The 24,509-nt window shown below is 38.6% G+C and overlaps 1 protein-coding gene across 1 annotated transcript in view; it reads left to right on the plus strand.

The window, feature by feature from the left end:
* The window catches only part of kcnh3 (potassium voltage-gated channel, subfamily H (eag-related), member 3), a 133,023-nt gene that overhangs the window by 24,011 nt on the left and 84,503 nt on the right, over window positions 1-24,509 (plus strand). The gene's annotated exons all lie outside the window — the stretch shown is intronic.

Consider the following 24,509-nt stretch of genomic DNA (forward strand, 5'->3'; position numbering starts at 1 on the left):
GAGGAGAGAAAGGTAATTTTCTGTCACTGTGTGTGATGAACTGTGACTTGTAGTTCATTCCTCACAGGGAAGCTACCTGCGTGATTGACAGTGTTAAATAGAAGGCTATCTAATTGAGAAGTAGCTTTATATTTGTGTGTGTGAGCCTCTTCCAACAGTAGAGGCAGAGAAGTCATTAGTCACTGTCTTTCCTCTCCAGTTTCTTTGTTTTGGTAAATTGACCTCCTGGAAGGGAACAGACCTGTCACTGCTAAACAGTAAGTCATGCCAACACACCATGACATCCTGCTGCCTGCCTGTCAGCCAGTACTGCCAGTTCATTGGTCAGTTGGTTATTGTGGTACCATATTATTGATATGAAATTGACATTCTCGTAGATAAATGCTTCTTGTTGGAGATTAAACTGAATTTAAGCGTTTATACTTCAGCAACTGTTGACATTTTGGAGGTTAAAAGCAATGCAATTCAAAAAGCACTGAAGCATTTTGAGTGAAGGAGTTTTAGGATTAGCTGGCACTGAGTCTAATACAAACAGCAAAAAGATAGTGATTATTTTGAAGTTTTCTCAGTTCGTGAAGTAAACTGTCAGTTTGCAGCAGAAATTGTCAAAGTTTTGAATAAAATGATAGTACATTGGAGCCAGGCTCCAGTGAAACAACAAGAAAAAAGTAAAATAATCGCAGGCATTAACTGGAATTTGGTCAGCTATTTTGAAATTATGGTTTGCTCCTCAGTCAACAGCTTGCAATCAATAATTCAATGACTTTAAAAAAACAAGCTACTGTCGGCGGTTCGCGGGAACCTGCAGGACACTGAACAGAGGAAAATCATTGCTTGATGCATAATTGTATCCAAAATACTTAAATTGAAATTCAAACTGAAACTACAAATGAAAAATGATTCTGATATTCTGATTTCCTCGGCTGAAAGGAACATTCTGTGTCCTATTATCCCAGAATAAGAAAAAACTGTCTGCACTAATGTGATTGTTTATCTTTGCACACTCACACACAATAAACTGAAAATATGCCAGCCTTGGTTATGTTTGATGTGTAGATGAGACTTCTAGTCACTGAGCAGCTGCATGTAAACACACTTTCCGATTTCCTGTGACTTTGTCTTATGACCACATTACACTGAAGTATAACTTAGGCTCAACACACAACATCTCCTCCATATGTATGAGTGTGAATGGGTTTTTGTGTGTGTAAGTAGGTAGCTTGGGGCAGTTGAAATGATATATCAGGTCTGAAATGAGCGTCAAATAGCAATCTCTCAAGTGCAGAATGATACTGACACACACACACACACAGACACACACACACAGGATTCCTGCAGGAGCAGCGGCAGAATAACATCCAGATCATCCGTTAACAATACTGGTCTATTTATAAGTCTGTCTGTCCACTTCTCTGTGTGCCTTTATGAGCAGTATTAAAGTCCAGTCTGCCTTTCTGTCTTTCCATCTGTTTATCTATTCATCTGCCAATCTGTCCATCCAAACCGTCACTCTGTTTATCCACCTGTCTTTCCATCTGTCCATCTCTGTCTAATTATTATATCTGGCTGTCAGTCGTACAGTCGCATTGCTTTGATCGCACAGCAGTAATGACTGTGGCTGCACCGTATGAGTCAGTACAGTTCCAAGCACCTCGTGTGTCCATATGGCTCAATAACGTTTGTGTTGTCATGTACTTTCTTTTTAATATACATTTCTATTTTCTCCACTTCTATTTACTCTAGTTTTTTTTGTCCTTTCTGTCTCCTGTATGACGTTAGTGGTTGTGTTAGTCATTGAGAAAATCATATAATCCCTACTGTAGATTTAAGTGAAGTATGAAACAAAAAGATGTAAGAATCTATGAAAGGGATGTACAGTAGATTTATCCAGTTTGCTTCAAAAATAAACACAAAGTTCAGCAATAATCCAACATTATTTTGTCACTTGTTATCTAAGCAGATCATTTAAGGGGAAAATGTTATGTGAGGGCTAATACTAACATCTGTTGATCCTTTTACTCATTCATCTCTGCTCTGCTTCTCAACTCCTGAACCTTCAGTCTCTGTCCTTAAAGGATAAGTTCACAATTTCCTCCTGTTCATACTGGCTATTAAAAAATCCCCTTCAAATGAGCTTTCAGTGTAAGTGATGGGGGCCCAAATCCACAGTGTGTCCACACAGTCATTTGGTGCAAAAATACATTTAAAAGCTGAACTTTATATGAGGTTTCAGCAATCTGAGTGAAGGGTACCTCATACTTTCTGTGTTTTGCGTCTGCTGACTACACTGCGCAGTGTTTTTCTGATCAGCCTTTAAATGCAATAATCTGTTACTCTAACCAGACTTGCTGGATTATATTTCATTGTCTCACCAGCACTTTAAACAACACACCCACACCAACACAGCCCCTGGTATTGTTTTACACAGAACTGTTTTCAGTCTGAACACAGCTGAGGAGTTCCTGTATGTTGCTGAACAACCAGAAACAGTTGAAAAAAGAAAAACAACAGCTCAATGAGAATAGTAATACAGTACATACATACAGTAGATGAGACAGGCCTTCCTGTTTGCTTTTCCACACATGTATAGTAACAAAAAGAGGGACTGTGGCACTAAAAAAAAACTGTAACATTGAAAGATATGTACTTAATCTGACCAATTTGAATGTCTGAAGCCTCAGATAAACTTTTAAATACATTTTTGCACAGAAGGAGGACTGTGGATTTTGTCCCCCATCACTTACATTGTAAGTGCATTATTAAGGGACCTTCTAATGGTCAGTATGAACAGGAGGAATAATTACAGCAAGAAAAACCTTTTTAAATGTTCATTTGGGCTCCTGACAGTTGTTTTGAGACAGACTTGAAAAATTGTTGAACCTATCCGTTAATGTTTTTCTCCACCAAACTAGAAGAACAATCTGATCTTTAATGTAGTTGCAGCATGTCCAACTGCGCTTAAGAAAATTCTGGTGCATTGAAACGAGTCAAAGGCACGAGGCTGTGTACATGAAAATTTAAGGATTGGCTGACAATGAGTCTAATACGAACAGCCAAAAGAGATCCTTTTGAAGTTTCTCAGTTCAGGGAGTAAACTGTCAGTTCCAAGCAGAAATAGTTGTGAATGAAATGATGTTGGTTTGAGACCAGGCTTCAGCGAAACTAGAACAAAAAGTGAAAAGAAAAATTATCACAGACATATGAGCTGTTTTGAAAATATGGTTTGCTCCTCATTCTTGATTCAGAATAACAGTACTCTACTCTTTGGTATCATACTAATCTCCCACTTTCTATACTGTATGTTATGAACCAGTGAACGACCCTCCAGTTTCACCATTTCTGGTTTCACTACGGGCTTTGGTGTGACAACTGGGTTAATGTGTGGCACCCAGCCAGACAGTCCATCTGAAGTACAGCTCAAGTACAAATACAGAGTCCTCTGCAAGTATAATAACAGCATGTGTGTGAGTGCTTGTAGGTTTTTGTGTGCGAGAAGGCCTTTTTGAAGTGTGTGTTTGAAGAAACAGACAAAATATTCTAACCTTGAGAGTTTGAGTGTTGTTTGCAAGCGGGTAGCTCCAGGTCTGAAGAGTAAAGCCAATGCGGAAGTGCCTTAAACCTGCAATATTTCTGATGGGGAACAGGGGGCGACTCCACTGGTTGCAAAAGGAAGTCCGATCCTATGGAAGTCTATAAGAGAATGACCCGACTTCTCACTTGATTTATTACCTCAGCAAACACTTTCCTAATGAGTTTATGATCTCAATCGCTAGTTTCAAGTCTTCCTCAGTACAGCATGATGTTCATTTTGTAAATTATGGGCCCATTTAGAATAAAGGTAGTTGCACCATGGGGAGCCTCTGGCTCAAAAAAAACAAAATGGCGACGGTCAAAATGCCAAACTCTAGGCTTCAAAACATGACGTCATGGTGGCTACGTCCATTATTTTTATACAGTCTATGGTTGTTTGGTAAACTTTTTGAATGCGTGTACAAGTTCATTACCTACATACAGCCTCACCAAGATTTTATGTCCACATGAATCTCAAAGTTAATACAGTAAACATGGTCCCCCTGATTATGCAACAGGAAAGTAATAAAAAAAACTATCAATAAACTATTAAATTGTGTTTGGCATTTTTAAAATCTATTTCTGAAATTTTCTTCAGTTTTTTTCACATTTTTTCAAAATCTGATGTTCACCTATGTTTTTAATATAGAAAAAAATTGAAAAAAATAGGTTAAAGCTAAATACATTTTTTAAAAACCTGATATGATGAAAAAAGCAAATAAAACATTGACAGTTTTCAATACTCCATGCTACAAATACTGCATAGGTGCTACTTAAAAAGAAAATTTAGGTTTGACACTAGTTATTGCTACAACCTGTGATTCTGTGTGTATGTGTGTTTGGTTATATTCAGCTGAGTGGATATGTATGTTTTTATGTGTACATCTGACTCACATTCACAGAACATTATATCGCTATTCATTGGGCCACGTGATTAAGTGTTTTTTTACGGAAACAGGAGGCGGTGAACAGCAGCAGAATGTAACAGTCACACCAGGTAATGTGTTGGCCGAGAGACACGTGCACTCTTGACCCTACAATTACACCGTGCCCTCTTCAGTAAGCAAGCAATTGAACCATAGCATAACAGCCACACACACACACACACACACACACACACACACACACACACACACACACACACACACACACACACACACACATACACACAGCTTCATGAATTAGTCAAGCCAGAAAAGGAGCGCCATTGAAAAGCTGTTGCCTGCCTACCTTCTCCCTCCCTTTTAGTGTTGGAACCAGCAGTTGGTTATAGGAGGTTTCTAGACTGATGACCTCAGTAATGAACAAACCTTATGGACACCTAATGATCCACTGAGTCAATACCAACACATCCTCATAATTAAATGACACTATAGATCTAAAATTTACTCGGCAAAAAAACGACCTATAGTTATGTTTACACCATTTAGCGGCTGTAGTAATGCACTCCAGAATGAACCATAGGACTGTAATATGCCGCTTTCCAAAACCATTAAAAATAACTGTTAAAAATGAATTATGTTTTATGGTGTGACAACACTGTAGTTAAGGTCTGGTTATGGAATTTTTCTTGTTTGAAAAGAAACCGACAACCAACCCGAACCTACAAGTTTAGCTACTCATCCACTGATTCCGATGAGAGCAACAGAACTTTAGGTTTGAAAATGCCCCTGGATGTAAACAGTACTCCCAATCTGTCACACATACAAAAAATGTCTACAGCACCAGGATCTAGTTGTACCAGGCACCCATTTGAAACTAAGGCTTAAAGTACCTGCAGTATCCTCCAGTGGAAGTCAGCCATACATTTGTTAAGGGGGGTTTGTACAGGATCCACCAGCATTTTTTTTTTAGAAGAAACTCAATCAAAAACTTCACACCACCTTGATGACTTGCCATAGATTCCAAATCCCAAATTCCACCTGCACTCATTGTTTTCTAAAGGCCCACACAGGCCGTGTTTTGATGCATGTCAACTGACGCTGACGCATTAACTCAGTAAAATGGAAATGTGAAGAACAGAAAGCCCCTTTTTTCTGCTGCCACTTCCCCATCACATGAGAGTTGGGGAGGGGGAGACATACAGTCATCATCGTATTGTTTAGACAGAAAATGGTCAAAATGTGTTTTTAGAATCAGCTTTTGACTACAAGTATCCCACACCAGTGCAAGATTATCCAGTTAAAACAACACTGATTATTGTACATGACAGATTAATATTTTTGTGTTTTGTCTCTGCTTTTCTCTTCGGTTTGAAGTGGGCGGGACTCAGCTGGAAAAAGGTGATGTCAGGTATTTCTGTGCACCTGTCAGAATTGAACAATGTAACAATTAGAATCAAAATTTAATGACATTTGTTGATTAGTTTGCTTATTTTGCCTTTTTATAACTCTGATTAACTTTAACTTTAAAAACAAAGATTTAGCATGGTACACTGATGCAGTGATGTGAGAGGAACAGGGCCAGCTGGTCTTTTTCCTCACTCCTGAGTGACAAATAAGTTGTTACCTGTTGTGGCAGGGTGACAAACTCATGATATTGGCTCTGAAGACACAAATTAGAAACTCATATCCATTATGTGAGCCAGTAGCTGCAAAAATAACACCTCTGGGCCTTCTGCTGGTTCAGGGGAATAAAAAGACCAGGTGTAAAGAGAGCAAATTGAGCTGACATTGTTAGGTAAAGAATAGGGCATAATAGTGAACGAAAATTAAATGAAGCCTCGGGCTGCAGAGGTGATGTGCATGTTCTGTTTCATGCAGGCTTTGCTGTAATTCTGGAAAATCATATGTGAAATAGAACTTGTATTTAATTTCTGTAAGCTCATTTTTACTTTCTGGCCTCCGGGATGGAAGCTGTAGACTGGCGATGGCAGAGAGTTTCATCAGTCCCCGACATTACAGAATGTGGGATTATGCATGTGGAGGAGAAGGCTGCTGCAGGACAAAACAGATACAAAGACATAGACAAAGTGGGGACAGAGAGGGTTATTAAGATGCCTCATTCAGCTGCCTGAAATCATCTACCATCACCAAACAAGTGAAGTTGAGGCACAGTAGCCAAGATCTGCCATGAAGGTAAAAACAGAACAAAAAAAGAGAAATCCAGCTTTTCCGGAGTGTCTATCTGCATCAGCACAGCATAATAGTGTATGGTGTATTATTTTGCTGCATGTTCACCTGCTCCTCCACAGCTGGTATTGGGCTCCACACAGAAACCAAGACTTTCATCGGAGGTCCCTACAAACAAAAACCCAGGCCTCTGATATGCTGTCCATGAACTCTTCCAGGACCTTCATGTTGTGAGGCAGTACTAACCACTAAGCACTGTAACACTGACTAGAGTAGCCGTGGTGGGATGTGCTGTTTATCCAACCATTAAGCCTGGTGTTCTTTGTTGCCTTAAGAACAAATGTGAAGTTAATTCCTTCAGGAGAGTCCAGACCAGACTAATTAAAGGTCCAGTATCAATAGTCACTGTGATATTAATGAGGCTGGAAGACATACAAACCTGGTCCGCTTACTGGTGCCAAGACACATGGAGGGAGAGGAGGGGGAGAATAGGAAGTTAACTAGAGGTGGAAATTTTAGGGAACCAGGAGGACGGATTAGGAGCAAGAGAAGAGGTTTGTAAATAATGATGTTCAGCTTTTATGGTGTGACATAAAAGAAAATTCAAGAGGTTGTTAAAGATAGGCTTTACAATCTCTCCCACTCATTCTCTCATTCCCTCTATCTCTCTCTCTCTTTTATTCTCACACGCACACACAGACAACACTAATGAATCTAAATTTATCAAGCAGTGTACACACGCAAGTGGTTGAACAATAAGGTTAGGATAAGGGAACAAAAGACCATCTGTATTGTCTCAGCGATTCACCTGACTCGCCCTGATAAAATTTCCCATCCTATATTAACATAGACAGATGATATTTTCCCCTGTGTTTTTTTTTAAGTTAGAAAACTATGAAAATCAAGGTAAAAAGGCACCAGTTTGACTTCAGCAGGAAAAACATTGTGATTACTTGCTAGTACTACTACAATTATCAATATTTTTATATTAACAATGGATCAAACTACTATGTTTAATGTAAAAGGGGTTGCTCGTATGATGAACCCACAGAGAGTTATCATGCAACTCTTCTTCTGCGCAATTCAGTTCATTGTTTAGGTTTTTTAGGCATGCAAGCTTGCACTTGTAAACCTCTTCTCCAGCCGTAGAAAGCAGCTGTTTTCAGTGAGCTGTGGTAAACCAGTTGTTCCTGTGCAGCACCAAACAGCAGAGGGACAAAGTTAGCCACCAGCTGGCGAAAACTGTGGAGCATTTAGCATCTAAAGAGACAGATATTTGGTGGAGATGGTGGAGATCAAAACAGAGCTAAAAGGAAAGTGAGTATTTGACTGCACAACTCAAATCCATTTCATATACACGGAACAAAGTATTACCCAAAATCTAGTTATTACATTATGCAAATCATCTATATCTCAGGCTTTGTGAAGATAATACATGTGAAATGGATGCTCACATGACACAGGCTCATAACATGAAATAACCCATGCAGACTAGGAGACAAAAGCCTCTAATCAGACCATTTTATACTGATTTACTCCTCTAGAAAGAAACAGAAGTACTCTTAATCAGACAAAATCCCCACTTCACATGGAACAACATGCCACAGAGTGATGAAAATGTTCAATTGAGGTTATGTTTTTGGTCTCATTTGTTGGTTATTTAAAAGTTTTTGCCAGATTTAGATGGGATTTTGTGGAAAGGCCACAGACAGTGGAACAAGTGATAATATTTTGGTGTAGATCTGTACCCAGGTACTATTATCTCCAGGAGCTTTTGAACAGTTTTGCTGTGCTCTCATGAGCAGCTATTGACTGCTGACATCATTATATGTATTTTGAAGTGGATCCTATAGGATCATTACATGATCCGGGAGAGTCCTGAGATTCTATGTTAAGTAATATTGAGGATTTTGTTTAAAGAAAAAATTGTTGTACTTCCCAAGGGGACTTAATGTTGATTTTTCACTGGTGATACTTTGTTTCTTCCTGGCTTCTTCCAAAGATAACTAATTGGACAGCTAGTCTATGCTAGGTGAATCCAGAATCCTTTTTACTACACTAATTAATTCTTACAATTTCATCTAACTCTTGTTTATGGAATCTCATTGTTTTCGGATTTGTTTGATTTGATTTTGTTGTCCAACACCTTTTTACAAAAGCAATAAGGCGAGCTAGACACTTCCAATTATGCAAAAACACAGGACAAACTACAGCACATTAAACAGTTTCCATTTGCCACAAATGTATTGACAAGCCAGTAAGTTTGCCATAGTGCCTGGAGTGTTAAAACAGCACGTACAGCTTTAATTTTAATCCATATTGACGAAGGAGGACATGCGTATATAAACACATGTCACTGTAAATAATATAGCATTTGAAAAGAACTAGGAATGATGTAAGGATGGGAGAGAAAGTAATGAAAACATAAATGTTAAATATGATGTGTATACCTTGGAGCAACAGGAGGAGTGTGCACATGAGCCTTGTGCACCATGTACAAGCCAAGAGAGTTGGGGGTGGAAGAGCTTTGAAGATGATCCAAAGTGAAGAGGGTAAGAGGATTGTGTGTGCTGGTGTGTTGTACAACTGAGATGACATTCCCACCACCCAACCACAAGACTTGTAAACTGCTGTGCTGCCTGTCACCCCCACATATAATGGGAATGTAGCAATTGGGGCTCTCCTTTCCTTTTTTCCCTCTCTTTTCTTTTATCCCACATATGCACCCACATTTCCTTTCCTCCTTGCCCTCTTCACCTCCACCTCCACCTCCACCTGCTCCTCATTTTTATTATCAGTCCCCATTACTCTGTCCTCTATCCTCTGCCCCTCCCCTCCCTTTCTTTGTTTGGTGATCTAACAGCAGCAGCGTTTCTCTGAGCACTCAAGTGACAAACACAGCGGGAACACCCATGAGTCCTGCTGTGTGTATCTGTTTGTCCTTTCACCTGTTTCAAGCACATTTAACGTATGTGCATGAGTGGCATTGCCAGAAATTGGAAAAAAAGAGAAAAAAAAGGAAAAAGTTGATATGTCAGATGTGACGTATTTTATTATAAGATAACAAAAAGACCTACACATTATCTACATAACAGAAGCACATGTATCATATTGTGAAATAAGAGAACTTGACATATGTTGTTATATGTCAGCAAAAAACTATATACAGTACTATGCAAAGGTTTTAGGCCCTTTAGATGTGTAGATTCTTATCCATAATGCAATACCATAAATCCTCAGGAGAACTGTGGAGAATTCTTCAAGATGCCAAGAACCTTGAAAAACTGTGTGCAGGTGTACTGAGGAGAACTGGTGCTGTTATAAAGGGAAAGTGTGGTCAAACCAAATATTTATTTGATTTAGGTTTCTTACATTATGCTGAACTTTGTATGAACTTAATTGATTAGTAAAAACTATTTATGGCATTATTTTTGAAAGTATCTTCATTTACCTTTAGTTCCTAAGATATTTGCACAGTACTGTATATTTGCACACACATACACACTCACTCACACACATACACACACACTCACACACCACTGTCTGTCATGTATGTTTCTTCACCATTATGAACAGGACAAGTGTCTCTTGACGGCATCTGCAAAGGTCAGTCTGGAATGGCATCAGTTACACGGCTGTAAACCAGCGGAAACAGTTACATCACAGTGATTTGTGTTCGGTCAGGTAACAATTTGGTTAGGCTAAGGGCAAGATCATGGTTTGAACTACTAGTTTATTAAAAAATAAGGGACCTTTGTCATCATGGTTACAGTAATAACCACTTGGTTAATTTTAAGGAGTGACCACGGTCATGGTTAAGAGACCAACGTTGCCTCTCAGTAGGAAATGCGGAACAAACTGAGGTCTCCCGTATTAAAGTCTGAAATTTTTTGTCCCATCCATCCTTTGTGGCTCTATAATAAGAACGTCACACTACTACTTCCTCCTTTGCTTTTGATGGACAGGGTCATTATTCGTGCAGCTGCTATGCCTCGTCATTTGGGATTTGATGAAGAGACAGATACTGTTGTTTTTCTTGGAAGGACAGTATTATTTTTTCAGATATCAAATAAATATATGATAAGCTGTGATTAGGTTCTTGATGTAAGTACAGTAGCAAATATTTCTAGTTCAAGGACAACCCACACAGCTCATTATGTTTAATTAGCCCCACCTTTTCATTCTCTTACTGCTGGCTTTGCCCTCACCGGTCTTTCCGCCAACACATAGCACTGTACTACAGGTAGAGGGGCAGCAAAACAATAGCGTATCCATGGAAACAAAACAACCAAAGGGATGACTATACTGTGATTTGCGTGTGTTTGTGTGTTTCTGTAACCCCAGATCAACCGGTAGTTATGATAGTAATTGGAGCTATTTGTTCCTCATGTGATGTAACAAGGAAATATAAGTTCCTACGATGGTCCCAGATCCTATGTGACACTGCTAATGTGGAGGAAAGATACAACAACAAACAACGTACAGTATTAAACAGTGTATAGTTGATGAAGCTAGTCTCTAGGTTACCGTAATTATGACAGGAAATTATGGCATTTAATTAATAAAACCAGGCTCATGCATGCGATACGAGCACACAGAACAGTATCTGTGAGTTGACAAGTTGACTTTAGAGGCAGACTTTTGAGGGTGCTTTTCCGCTCACGAATACTGGTCTGTGTGCTCATATAACATGTACACGCCTGGTTTTTATGTGTGTGGAATTTAAGTCTTATTAAAAACCACAGAAAATAGATTGAAATTGTGAAAAGACTCTGAATTTCAACCAGTTTGTAGATTCTGCGAATATACATGTTGATCTAACTTGCTTCTACATTCATCTTTCATTTATCTAAGGCTCAGACACTAGAAACAACCAGTATTTTTGCCTCCAGCAGTACAAAATAAAATATTCATGATGGTGTTGTAATCTCAAAGAAAGGATACACTGTGAATTGCACTTCAATATAATAAAACACGTCAGCAAGTTGGCTTTGAGCCTACTCTATTGATTACATCTGTGCCAATGCTTTTCAGGACTGGGTATCATTTGAAAAATTACAGTACTTGTGTGAAGGCCATTATTGTTTGAAGTGATCTGGACACTAAGTTAGTGCTTCATTTAAATATCAATCCTGTAACTGGAGGTACTTCAAATAAACCAAAACAGGGATTTATTGCACAACTAAACTGTAATTACCCATTTAAATTCTACACAGGCTTCACACAGTCCTGGTTAAAAAAATCCCATTTAAATAGAGTCTGATTTGAATAAATATGATATCACAGCGGATTAATGGAATGAAGCTTATGCTTCAGTTAGTCCTCTATATTAAAGATTTGCATGGGGTCAACCCAGCTGCAGATGTAATGCGCACACCATATCAAATTGCTAACTGACGACATTTTGTCAATTATTAAGCAACTGAATTGAACAATATCACAGATTTATGGTTTCACATATATTTTGGCTATAAATATTTCAACTTTCGCATTCTGGTAACTTCAAAGTTGTCTTATTTACACATTTTGTTCTCTGGTAATACCCTGGGTTTTGTTGATGTTATCTAGTTGGGTTGCCACAGCCTCTGAGGGCCGTTTCACAAAAGAGATTTGCAAGCACAGCCTATACGCTAATCATAAATGGTGGTCACATCCCATTTAGCAAATGATTGTTGCTCACAAATTTGCAGATAGATTTGCAAGTGCCACAGAGTTCTTGCATGCTCATTTATGGGTCACAAGTGGAGTGTTTGTTTCAATTAGTAAAATTTCATTAAGTAAACGTGAGAGGAAATTATCTCATGTTGAAAATCTAAGCTTGCATGTTGCTAATTTGATGAAACATACCCTTGGAGTGCTAAGCTAGCTGTTGATGGTCAGTTAATAGCTCCAATAAGTAGGCTATCTTATCAGCGTTACACGCTGTGCTGTCTCTGTGCTATGGGTGTATGAATAGGTAGAGGTTTGTCTGTAATTAGGTGATGAGTAAAGTTTTAGCTCAGTAGTCAGCGCAGTCGTCTGTGATCTGGGATACTCCATTTCGAGACCTGGAGTGGGGACCTCCTTCGTAAGGTAGTTTATTCATGAACACTTATTGTAACACTTACATTTCCTAAAATTAAAAGTGTAACAAAAACAAAAACTGGACTATAAAGCTTCTCTCCACTTTTATTCAAATACAAATACAAATACAAATAATTTTGCTGCCTCAACAAATACAGATACAAATACAAATACTGGGTCCTCTGCACATCCCTAGTGGATAGTAATGTAACAATAAATGTTACTAATTACTGTTGAGTAATTAGTGCAGTAACGTAGTTACCTGTTCTTCTTCAGATAAAGATGATAATATGTTTGCTTTCTCTAGAGACTATGGCACTGATGAGTGGCAGCATTGATTTCACTATGAAGCAGCTGCAGACAAGTGGTGCACTTTACACAGAAATGTCAACCCATTCTCATTATCAGGTCGTTAAATACCGATGCTTTGTCATGCCTCTCAGTGTCTCATACTGACACACAAGGCATTGTTCCAATGTAAACCCATCCGCATCATTATGACGCATTTTTCAATGTGCAGTATCACGGCAGTTCGTGAAATTTAATCGATGAAATATTTTTCAATTGGAGGTATATTTAATATTATGATTATAATTATGTTTTATGGTGTGACAACGCTCTGGTTAAGGTCTGGTTAGGTTTAGGCACAAAAAACACTTGGTTAGGGTAAAGGAAAGATCATGGTTCGGGTTAAAATGATGATTTGTCACCTTGTATAGACATCATCAGTCTCATGGCGATCACTATTTCAGACATTGTCAGAGTTCTACAGATGTCTAAGAAGATGCTAAGGGGTACCCAGTGTGTTAAAATGTGACGCCGAGGGCCATAACAAAGCAGCAGTATTTGATGAGTTGGGAGCGAGAACGGGCTGGAAATGTTAATGTAGCAGGGTTGGCAACTTATGGTAAGGGTTAAATGAATCATATTATGGGTCAGCAGAGAAAGGGTGAGTGTGTCTGTAACCACAGATCAACAGGTATTTATGATAGTAATTAGAGCTATTTGTTCCTCATGTGATGGTCCCAGATCCTATGTGACACTGCTAAGCTAATGTGGAGGAAAGATGTGAAGAAAACAGTGTTTGACAGACCAATGGACACTAAGCGGTCTTTACATATGAAGAAAATCCTAAGTCACAACTTCAACCTCTGTTATCACCTACATGTTAGCTGTGACATACGCAAACAACATACAGTATTAAACAGTGTATAGTAGATGAAGCTAGTCTCTTTTGAGGATGCTTTTCCACTTGCTGCTACTGTTCTGTGCGCTCATGTAACATATATGCATCTGGTTTTTATGTGTGTGGATTTTGAGACTAATTAAACACCATAGAAAATTGTTTGGAAATAGTTTGAAATTGTGAAGAGAAATTTTGAATTTCAACCAGTTTGTAGATGGCTCCATAGGCTACTAGTGGTCCAACTTATGCTTGCTTTGGAGTACCGAAATGCAAACTTTCACTTCTCTCTTTACCCACATGTTTCTCTGCACCTCTATAATATCTTTTGGGAGTTTGGGACTTTCGAAGAATAATAGAGATGACTAGTTCAAAAAACTAGTTTTATCTTTACAATTAATAAATATGACTTTTATTTTGATCTTTTTGGAGGTGTTTGGACTAGATTTGTGTCCAAAACACAAAGATACAGGGGTTAGGTCCATAAAGTGTGAATGTAATTGTCAGGTATTCTAAACAGCTTACAGTGGCTGTAATGATAAGTTATCTGCGTTGGGTATAATACGTTCTGTGCAGTGTTTTTATCTGTATTGGTTGTGCTTTAGGGCTGGAAAAGCATTTGAATGCAATGAGACATATGGAGCTCCTCGTACTGATTCTACCTGATTATTTCTGCTCTCCTGCTCCTTCTCTCTGTTCTGTTACAGTGTGTTACAGATTGCTGTGGGTGGATGGTGTTGCATGGAGTGAGAGCAAAGCATTATCAAACAGGCATACATTTGTTTGTGTGTGTGTTTTTTTGTGTGAATTTGTCTGTATGTATTTTTCCAAATTCTCCAGAGGGTTTGTAAGGATTGGCATGGAGACAATCTCCATTGGGAGCGGATGGATGACGTAAACTTGTCAATAATACACACTGAAACTTGTTATTTCAAATCTTATTTTAAAACTATAATATTGATTTATTACATTTGCATTTAAATAGTAAATTAACAACAACAAAATTAATAAAATATTGATCATTTTGCTGATTAATAATTTTATTTCCTTATTGTCTTAAAATCAACGTAGATGCATGTTTACCAAATGGTAGAGATGTCCGTTGTCCTCTTTTTATTGACAATAAAAAGCAATGTTTAAAACATAATAACTAAAATATTTTACATATAACATAAAAAAAGATGAGTATATATGATGAGTAAGTAAAAAAACAAGACAACAACCTAGGAATCAAAGTGAAATTTGCAGTGTCTCCCAATGTAATTTGCTTAAATTTGACTTTTTTTAGTATCATCCTGGATTTACCTAATTGCTGACTGTATAATTATTGAAAACATTTTGGAAATGCCCACAAAATTGTACTCATACAATAATTTCAACATTAGATTTACTGATATAATACTTACAATTGTTTATAATCAGAATTTTTTATATTCCATGGTAGAATTTTTAAACTTAAACTTTAAAGTTTTTGTAAAAAAAAAAAAAAAAAAAAAAAAAAAAAATTGCAATACTATCTTTACAATTAATTGACATCTTAGCCTGTTGGTAGAGCTTGTACATAAAAAAAAAAAATTGATGGTATACATTTACATCATTTTATTCTACGTCAAAAACAAGCCACGTGAAAGGGTCTGGTTCTAAAAAAAGAAAAAAAGTTCTCTACCAAACGCTAGAGAAGACAATTACAGGGTTTAAACCAAATGGGTAGCTCCGTGAGTCTGAAAAGTGAAGCCAATGCAGAAGTAACTTAAAGATGCATTCTCTCTAATGGCCAGCGGGGGGTGAATCCACTCACTCCAAAAAGAAGTCCAATTGTACAGATGTCTATGAGAAACTGACATGACTTCTCACTTGATTTATTACCTCAGTAAACACTTTCTTAATGAGTTTATGGTGTCAGTTGCTAGTTTCAAGTCTTCTTCAATACTTTCAATAATTATGGTACCCTTTAGAGTAAAACAGACTATAAAGCAGGGTATGCTTTAGGGTGTGGCTATCTTGTGATTGACAAGCCTAGATTCACAGAGAATAGGTTCGGCTGCCGCTATTTCACAGTGTGTTCTCAATTCAAGGAAAATAATTGTAACATTTTGGTTGCCTAAAAAAGTGTTGCTCAGTGTTCGGTTGTACTAAAACACTCTCTACGGAGTTGAGTGTTCAGTTTTTCTGGTAAGTACATTTTGTTTTAAGACTGTTTTTTGCTAACCAAAATTAGAATTAGCATTATCACAGTTAACCATAGACTGTAAATGTACCATGCTAACCAAGTCAGCAGCTAGCAGCTAGTGGCTAGCGGTTAGGGTCAGCTCCAATCTCTCGTCCAAATATGGTCACTTCTGGCTCCAAAAATCCAAGATGGCGACAGTCAAAATGCTAACTCATGACTTCAAAGATGGAGTCCACAAACCAATGGATGATGTCATGGTGGCTACATCCATTATTTTTTACACTCTATAGGTTTAATCCACCGAGCAGAAACCAACAGGAGCTCTGATTGGCCAGTGAGCATGAGGTGATCTGTAAAGCCTCTTAAAACAAATTGTGTGATTCATAATAAGAATAAAGAAATAGAAATATCAATATTGGTAATTTTATTTTATTATTATTATTTTTTATTTTCTTGTACTTTGAAATGACTTTCACCTTTAATGCACAATTTAAATGCAAAGTTAATTAATCAATATGTAATAGCTTTTAAAATCAGTTTATTTACTGATCAGTATTCAGAGTAGAGAAGCTCTATTATTTTGGTGGCACACTCCAGACTCCACAGTGGACTCTTCTAAATTCAAAATAGCTACTATAATCTGAATTCTGCCAAAGCACTTTCATCTGTTTCACTTCTTTAGGGATTGCAATTTGACAGAGGAGAATGGGGAAGAGAAGAAATTGCTTTGAAGCTTTTTGAGTGATGTCTTGGCTGAAATAGAGTCTGTTTCACAGCTGGACCTTTGAGACACTTATGAAATTCAGGAATGAGACATTTGTGTAAGAAGAGAAAAAGTTGTCAGAGGCCAGATTCTCCAAACAGTTACAATGAATTAAGTTTGTGTCTTTTATATGAGTGTCTGGCAAAGAGTCAGGTATTCACAACTTAATCAAAGTGGAGTACAAATAACTCAAAGTAAGTGTCAAATATACAGTATAGGAAGAATGAGCTTTGTGTGTGTGTGACTGGATCTATGTCGGCGCAACAGTTGGTGTATGAGGATGACTTTCCTTGGTTTTACCCTGCGGCTGCAGACATTTCTCGGAAGTCAGACAGGGTGAATCACTTTCATTGTTTTCGATCATTGGTTTTCTCTCTTCACTCTCTGTCTTGTTACACCCCGTACCCCCAGAATTATTTTTGTCTCACTCCCTTTGGTGCTTTTTTTTTGTATGTGTGTGTGTGTGAGAGAATTTATCTCTGCCTATGACAGCAGAATCTGTGGTTGAATGGCTGACATCTTTAACCCAGAGGCATGTTTCCACAGCAACAAGTGACTGGAGTTGGAATTAGTGAGACAGAGGAGAGGATTTATGAGTGCGATAACAAGATTTGAAAGTATTTAAGGACACAGTTGTGAATGTTATACAAGTTTTGAGCCCTCAAGAAGAAATCACCAGGTTTGAGCAAACAGTGGGGCTTCCTTTGTTGTTTCTTCAAAGTTGTAGGTTTGGCAGGTTTGGTGGTGTACATCCCTGACATGCAACTAGCAACTACAGTAAGAGTCCATCTATGTCTCTTAAGAAACATCTGGCCACTTCTCAATATGGTCCATCAGCTTTCTCATTTGTCTGTGAAACAGATAACAAGCTAAAAGCTTTTTGAAGCATGTTAATAGTAGTAGTGGTCTTCTGACTGTCATTCTTGGGCTCAGCTGCAAAACTGAGTGCACTCACTAATTTGTCCGTGTGCTTTGGAAAATTGATTGATTACAGATTGATTTTTGTTTTTGTGCTCACGTTATACAGCATGTGTCACATTTATAGTCACCTTAAAGATAATTACAGTTGACATGTTAATTTTTCCTGCAGCTCAATAAGCCTCAGAGCATTTACTAGAATCCGATCAGTCAATTTGATTGATTTAATGCCTTCATTTAGGGGCTGATGAAAGCGCTTGTCTCAACAAACTGAAATAAATAGATCATCTTAAGTTTAAATTCAGTCTTTATTGTCCCATATGAGAGGTTTGGCTTGCAGCATGGCAAAAACTGTTTTTAAACAGACTCCAACTGACAATCATGAAAACATAACTCACTATAAAAACAATAAGTTAAGACAATAAGAAAACAGGTAAAACCATTAAATAAGAATATCTTAAAAGAAAAAAAAAATACTCGCGATAACCTCATCGTAGGCTAGAAAGAAATACCTAATTATGTGAGGAACTGTTAGGCTTAGTGGATCACATGCTGTAACTCCTACCATCTTGCTTAACCAGTTAATTTGGTTCAATAGCATCACATATGTGTACGTTTACTCCTGACTCAATCCACATGATTGTAAAGCATGGACACATGTTTTAATCTTAAACCAGTCAAATTAAAATCTGTCAAAGACATCTGCAAGCACATATTGCAGCACAATTACACACTGTGAAGAAAGCTTTGTATTACCACAGAATGGTCTTTCCTTCCTTCACTCTCTCTGTGAAAAAGCAATCAAGGTAATCGTCCTAAGTGTAAATCTGTGTTTGTGTGGCTGCTAGTACTCGTGCAGCTGGGCACATACGTGTGTGTGCATGTGTGTTTGTATGGGCATGTTAAAAGGGTAATGGGTTCTTACATCATTTCCATTTTAGCCCCTCTTCTATCACCAACCCCCATGCCTAAACCAAGAGGATCAGACGTCTCTGCTGAACTCCTGTCTCAAGCTTAAAAGGGTGCCTGTCCATGCAACAATAAGCTAAATTTCCTCAAGGGAATTCTGGGAGCTGTGGGTCATACCAGGAAAGGTTGGTGGTAAAAGAAATTACTATTGATCTACTGCTTTCTGGAGGTGTGGGAGTGAGCCAGGAGTACAAGCCACAAAAAATGGCATGTACACACTTTCCTTCTCACAAATATGTAACTGTACATGTACACACACACATGCAGCATCTGGATTCATCATGAAAGGACAGGAAAATGTGCTACTGCACTTGAGAAACACCTATGCTGTCCATCATCTTCTGTTACGCCTGCACTCCCTAAGCTCCATGTTTTTCTGTCCATGCACCACAAGTAATGCACAATTTCAAAAGCAAAAACTCAATGGTATTTGTTTACAGGTGGATTTTGACAGGATCAGTTTTGTAAATTTGAACATATGACAATTTTATAGGTACAGTTTATTTATTCATGAAATCTTTCAATCCCAACTTCACTTACGCTCATCCATGTTCCCCTGTAAATCTACCAACCATCCATGCGCTCGCCCTTACATCCCACTTCCATCCACCTTCAAGCTTTTCACACTCAACGGTAATGGGGAAACATCAGATGTATGTTCCTCTTTGGCAGTGCAAAGTTAAGGATCATACTGCGGCAGTGGAGAATTGACAGCCTTAAAGCTGGAATCGGTAACTTCGATTTCCTGATTGAATTCCTTTTCATCCTTTATTTGCTTCTAGCATGTAAGGACAAGCATTTCATATCACTTGACCATGTAGATGACAGTAAGAAATACAACTATATATATTAATTATATTCATAATGCTGTTTTAACTAAACTTCATTATGAGTTTCATCTTTAAGGGTTGAATCTGATCCTCTACTATTCTTCATGCTTCATTTAAAGCTGTTGAGCCTTCAGGGCAGACACGCCATATTCTGCTATTTCATAATGCTGATTGGCTTTTTGTATTTTCAGACACTGAAATCAAATATAAGCCAAATGGCATCAGACTTTAGCTTCTTTTTAGTTTTAGAGTGGCTGAGGCGTCCACACAACCATTTCACATTTTTAAAGCCTCCATCTTTGCTTCCAGCCTTTTATGGATTTCAACTATACCCGTAGTAATCAAGTGAGTGAAAGATCTGAAGCAACGGTCAAAGGTTTAGACCACATAGAATCGACCTGTTTTAAAGACAAACCTGTTTCTTAACAGGCACCAAAAGCATGCATATGTCCGTTGTTGATGCCAACGCTTCATCAAGGGTATGAAAGGGGTAGTCACATCAAGAGGCAGGCACTTTTATTCAGCTTTATGAAGCAATTAAGGCTGGTCCTTATCTCTAGTGTTTCATTTCTTTGCCTAACGAATTAAAAGCTGCCTAGTTTTATCCCATTTGGTTGAAAAAGTTCATTGCATACTGAGTTTGGTCTAATTTTGCAATGTTACTACTGTATTTAATAGTTTTTCAGTTCCCTTCAGCATAGAGTGGCATTTTGTCTATTTAGATCTCTGTTAGCTCATGGCTAATCTCCCAAGAGTCCATCTTAAAATCATTCTAAGAACATTTTCAGAATACTACAGCACACATACGCACACGCATACACACCATATATACACTTTACTCACTCACACTCACACACCCAGTTAAGCTTAATCATACATAAAATACACAGTATGTGCACATAAACACCTCATTTACATCAACACATGTGCATATATCTGAACTAATGCACACATTCCAACAGTGCAATGATACGAGCACTGTATGTTGCCACAATAAGAGCTTAAGTCCACAATACATTAATAACAAGAATAACACGAAATAACATTAATACATCAATAATCAATAAAAAAATCAGCTTTTAAAAATGGTGACAAGGATCTGATTAAATCGGCACATAAAGAACTGGAATCAGACAGGGGAAGTGGAATTACAAAGATAAAGTTGAGGGCAAACTACAGCTAAGTTACACCAGAGGTTTGTGGAATGGCATGAGGCTAATCACAGGCTATGGTCCTACCATTGCTAGGTTACAGGAAGGGGCTTTCAGTGCTGATGAGGCTTACCACTTCTTTGCCAGGTTTGATGAACATGATTTTTCTGTTGAGCTTGAATCAGTCTGCTCCACTCTCTCCCTTAGGGGATCTAATGGTAGCCCCAGCCCCCCAATAACAGTCACTTTTGATGAGGTCTGCTTCCAGCTGAAGAGACTCAGAGGGCAAATAGGGCACCTGGCCCTGATGGGGTCTTGCCACGTGCCCTTAAAGGGGACCTACTATGCTCATTTCGAGCTCTTTATTTTTATTTTTGGACTCCACTAGAGTAGCTTTGCATGATTCAAAGTTCAAAAAACTTTATTTATCTTACACTGGCCCTTTATGCAGTCCCTCAGTTCAGCCTCTGTCTCTAACAGGCAGTCTTAGCTCCTATCTCTTAAAGGCCCCCCTCCCACTCTATTCTGATTGGCCAGAGTCATGCTAAGTTACTGCTGATGAAAACCCATCATTTCCTGCTTTACTGCTTCATATTTAAAGCTTTTAAATTACTAAATAACGTGAGACTTTCATTGTGAGGAATTTACAGGAAATGAAACGTTCCTCTTTGTTCAGTGGATAAGTTGAAATTTATGCAGGGAGGAATAGTACAAGCAGAAACAGCCACAGTGAGATGCAGACGACCAGCACACCTCCATCAGGTAAACAACTTAATTTACTTTGCTGTGCTGTGTAATGGAAAAACACTCACAGTGTGCCAGCTTGACTCAAGTCATGGCTCAGCATGACTACCCCCAAAACAATGGAAATGTGCCATTATGTTAGTGGAGTGGAGCAGTGAACTTGCGGGCTGTGTGTGGAGCAGATGACCATATAAAGAAATCGGCTTGGGTTGAGAGTAGAACAACACATTGGAAACCGAGCTTTCAGAGAGTTTACCTCATTATTTGACACTTTGGCCACGTTTAATATGAATATCTGACATTGCAACATTATATACAGTATATGACTGAAAATAAGGAAAAGCATAATAGGTCACCTTTAAAGTGTGTGCAGACAAACTCTGATGTGCTCCAGTTCATCTTCTCTTTATCTCTCTCCCAGTCCAAGATCCCTGTGAGATGGAAAATCTCATGGATTGTGCCTGAACCCAAAAAAACAAATATAGCTCTCACCTCTCAGCTCAGTAAATGCTTTGAAAGAGTTGTACTCGGGCATTTCAGTTGGCAAGTTTTTGCGTACCAAGATCCACCCCAGTTTGCATGTAGGAAGGGTGTTGGAGTGGATGATGTTCTACTCTATATGCTTCACAGAGTGTACAGCCACTTAGGGTCAGCTGGTGCATATGCAAGAATCCTGTTTTTTGATTTCTCTAACGCTTTTAACTAGAGGTCGACCTGTTGACTGTCACTAATAATAGTATTGCAGTAACGCTAAGTGTATCTGCGAATCAGGATGGTTTTATTAGTCTCAGCTTGACTTTACACACACTGCCCAGTGGGCCACTACAGCTTTCGGGTATGAGCTAGTTAGCAGCTTAGTGCTAATCAAAGTTATACAAAGTAGCCAAGCTTTCGTGTAACAACAATGTTCCACAAAAAGCAACATGAAAAAACAGTTACCCACATCCAACCTACTACTCTGGTTATTTAATTGGCTTCAAATAACGTTCACACAGTTTCTCTGGACTGTCCCTCAGCATTACAAACTCCAACATTGCTCCAGCATGGGGGCCTACAATAGATGCTAGCCATATTAGCTGTGGAACATGCTAACACCAGGTTAAACTGACTAACATGCAAAATGAACAATAAAGGAACATAAAAAAATGGCAAAACTTACAGGTTTCAAGTTTAAAGTCATTATCGATCCATCCTTGAGCTTCAGTTTTGAAGCGAATCCTGCTTTGTACTGATCTTCGTTGAGAAAGCAGTCCAAAGTAAAATGGTTAGTGTTAGGAATGCAATTATTATAGATTTTGATAGTATGATTATAGTCTGAGGAAAAATCAAAGTTTCATGATTATTATGCATTAAAGGGCAGGTATATTGTTTTTTGAGTTTTTTGAGTACTCACTGTTGCTGCTGCTTTGTTAAATGTGCTAACAGACACACAGACAGAGCACTCACTGTTTCTGCTGCTCAAAGTTTTAAAAATAAACTCTGAGCTCCCCTCCTGCCAGTAAACAGCTCCTGATCAGAGCAGAATCCGGTGTGACTCGCGGGTGTTATTCGTCCTGAAGCTCCAGCTCTGCTCCTGGCTCTCCTCCAGAGCTCCCAGCCTCAAGCGTACCTCCACTCCTTTGGGGTCAGACCCAACTGTGACATCGCTTGTAGTATATCTGTATTTCTCATGCTCTGGTGAGCGAGTATGTTAGGAAGACACTGTCAGCGAACTATGTGTGTGTGTGGTGTGTGTATTCGGTGGGGTGGGGGGGCATCAGCGCTCTAGCTCTAATCCAAGTCACTGCATTTTGCTAACGGCTGAGTGGGTGTTTCCATTTGAAAAACCTGGAAAGGAATGCAGGTTGAGTCACCTTTTATTTCACAATACTATGGATGGATAAAATTACATGAGAATGTTTATAAAATAAGATGTAGCCACGGTGTTTCTGGTTTAACAACACTGTTCTGGGCAGGTGACAGGTGTGTTTATGGTGTTTGTGCTCTGAAAGACGTCACAGCGCGGATATAAAGACGCCTAGCATGCTAATACTACATAAACCTAATAATAATAATCAGAGGATGTAGTTAGCGAGTAGGTGTGTTGGGATGGGGTAGATTGGATAGGTAGGGAGGTGCCAAGCCATAAAGAGATTTGTAAACAAGGAGAAGCACTTTAAAGGACCAGTGTGTAGGACTTAGTGGCATCTAGTGGTGAGGTTGCAGATTGCAACCAACTGAATACCCCTTCCTCCCCTTTCAAGCGTGTAGGAGGACCTACAGTGACCACGAAACTTGTGAAAGGCCCTCTCTAGAACCAGTGTTTGGTTTGTCTGTTCTGGGCTGGTGCAACATGGCGGGCTATGTGGAAGGGGACGTGCTCCCGATGTAGATATAAAGGGCTCATTCTAAGGTAACGAAAACACAACAATTCTTATTTTCATGGGATTATACACTAATTAAAACACATTTATGAATATCATATTCCATTTCTGCCAAGTCTGTTCTGCTAGATGCCACTAAATTCTACACACTGCACCTTTAAAACTGCTCCCAGGACCATGTGTGGTAGAGAACTCTTGCAGCTGAAGTCTGGACATACTGTAGTCTATTTAACCCCTGAGTAGATACACCAAGGAGAACGGCATTACAGTAATCAAATAGGGATGTAATAAAGGTATTAATGAGGGTCTCAGCAACAGATCTGGAAAGAGAGTCTGGAAATGTTCTTCAGATGGAAGAAGATGGTTTTGGTGATGTTTTTGATATGGATGAGACTATATGTTTACGTCTCTCTGTAATAACAAGGTACATATTACTTTTTTATTACAAAGAGACCATATGTAAACATATGGATGAGACCATATGTTCACAGACATTTGCAGATAGAAAGAGATGAAAGAGCAGCCAGAAAAGGGACAAAAATTAGCATGTCATGTTTCTATCACTTTCTGATAAAAACCTGTGACTACTGCAGAACCTGCAGTACCTTTTCCCACTGCAGACAAAAGCCAGATGGTAGTGGGTGTTTATGTTTTTTTCTGTCCAGTGTGAAAGGGGCTTAAGACACACATTTCACCAAGGATTCTGCAACAGTT

Source organism: Thunnus thynnus, chromosome 11, assembly GCF_963924715.1.
Source record: "Thunnus thynnus chromosome 11, fThuThy2.1, whole genome shotgun sequence".
Taxonomy (NCBI): domain Eukaryota; kingdom Metazoa; phylum Chordata; class Actinopteri; order Scombriformes; family Scombridae; genus Thunnus; species Thunnus thynnus.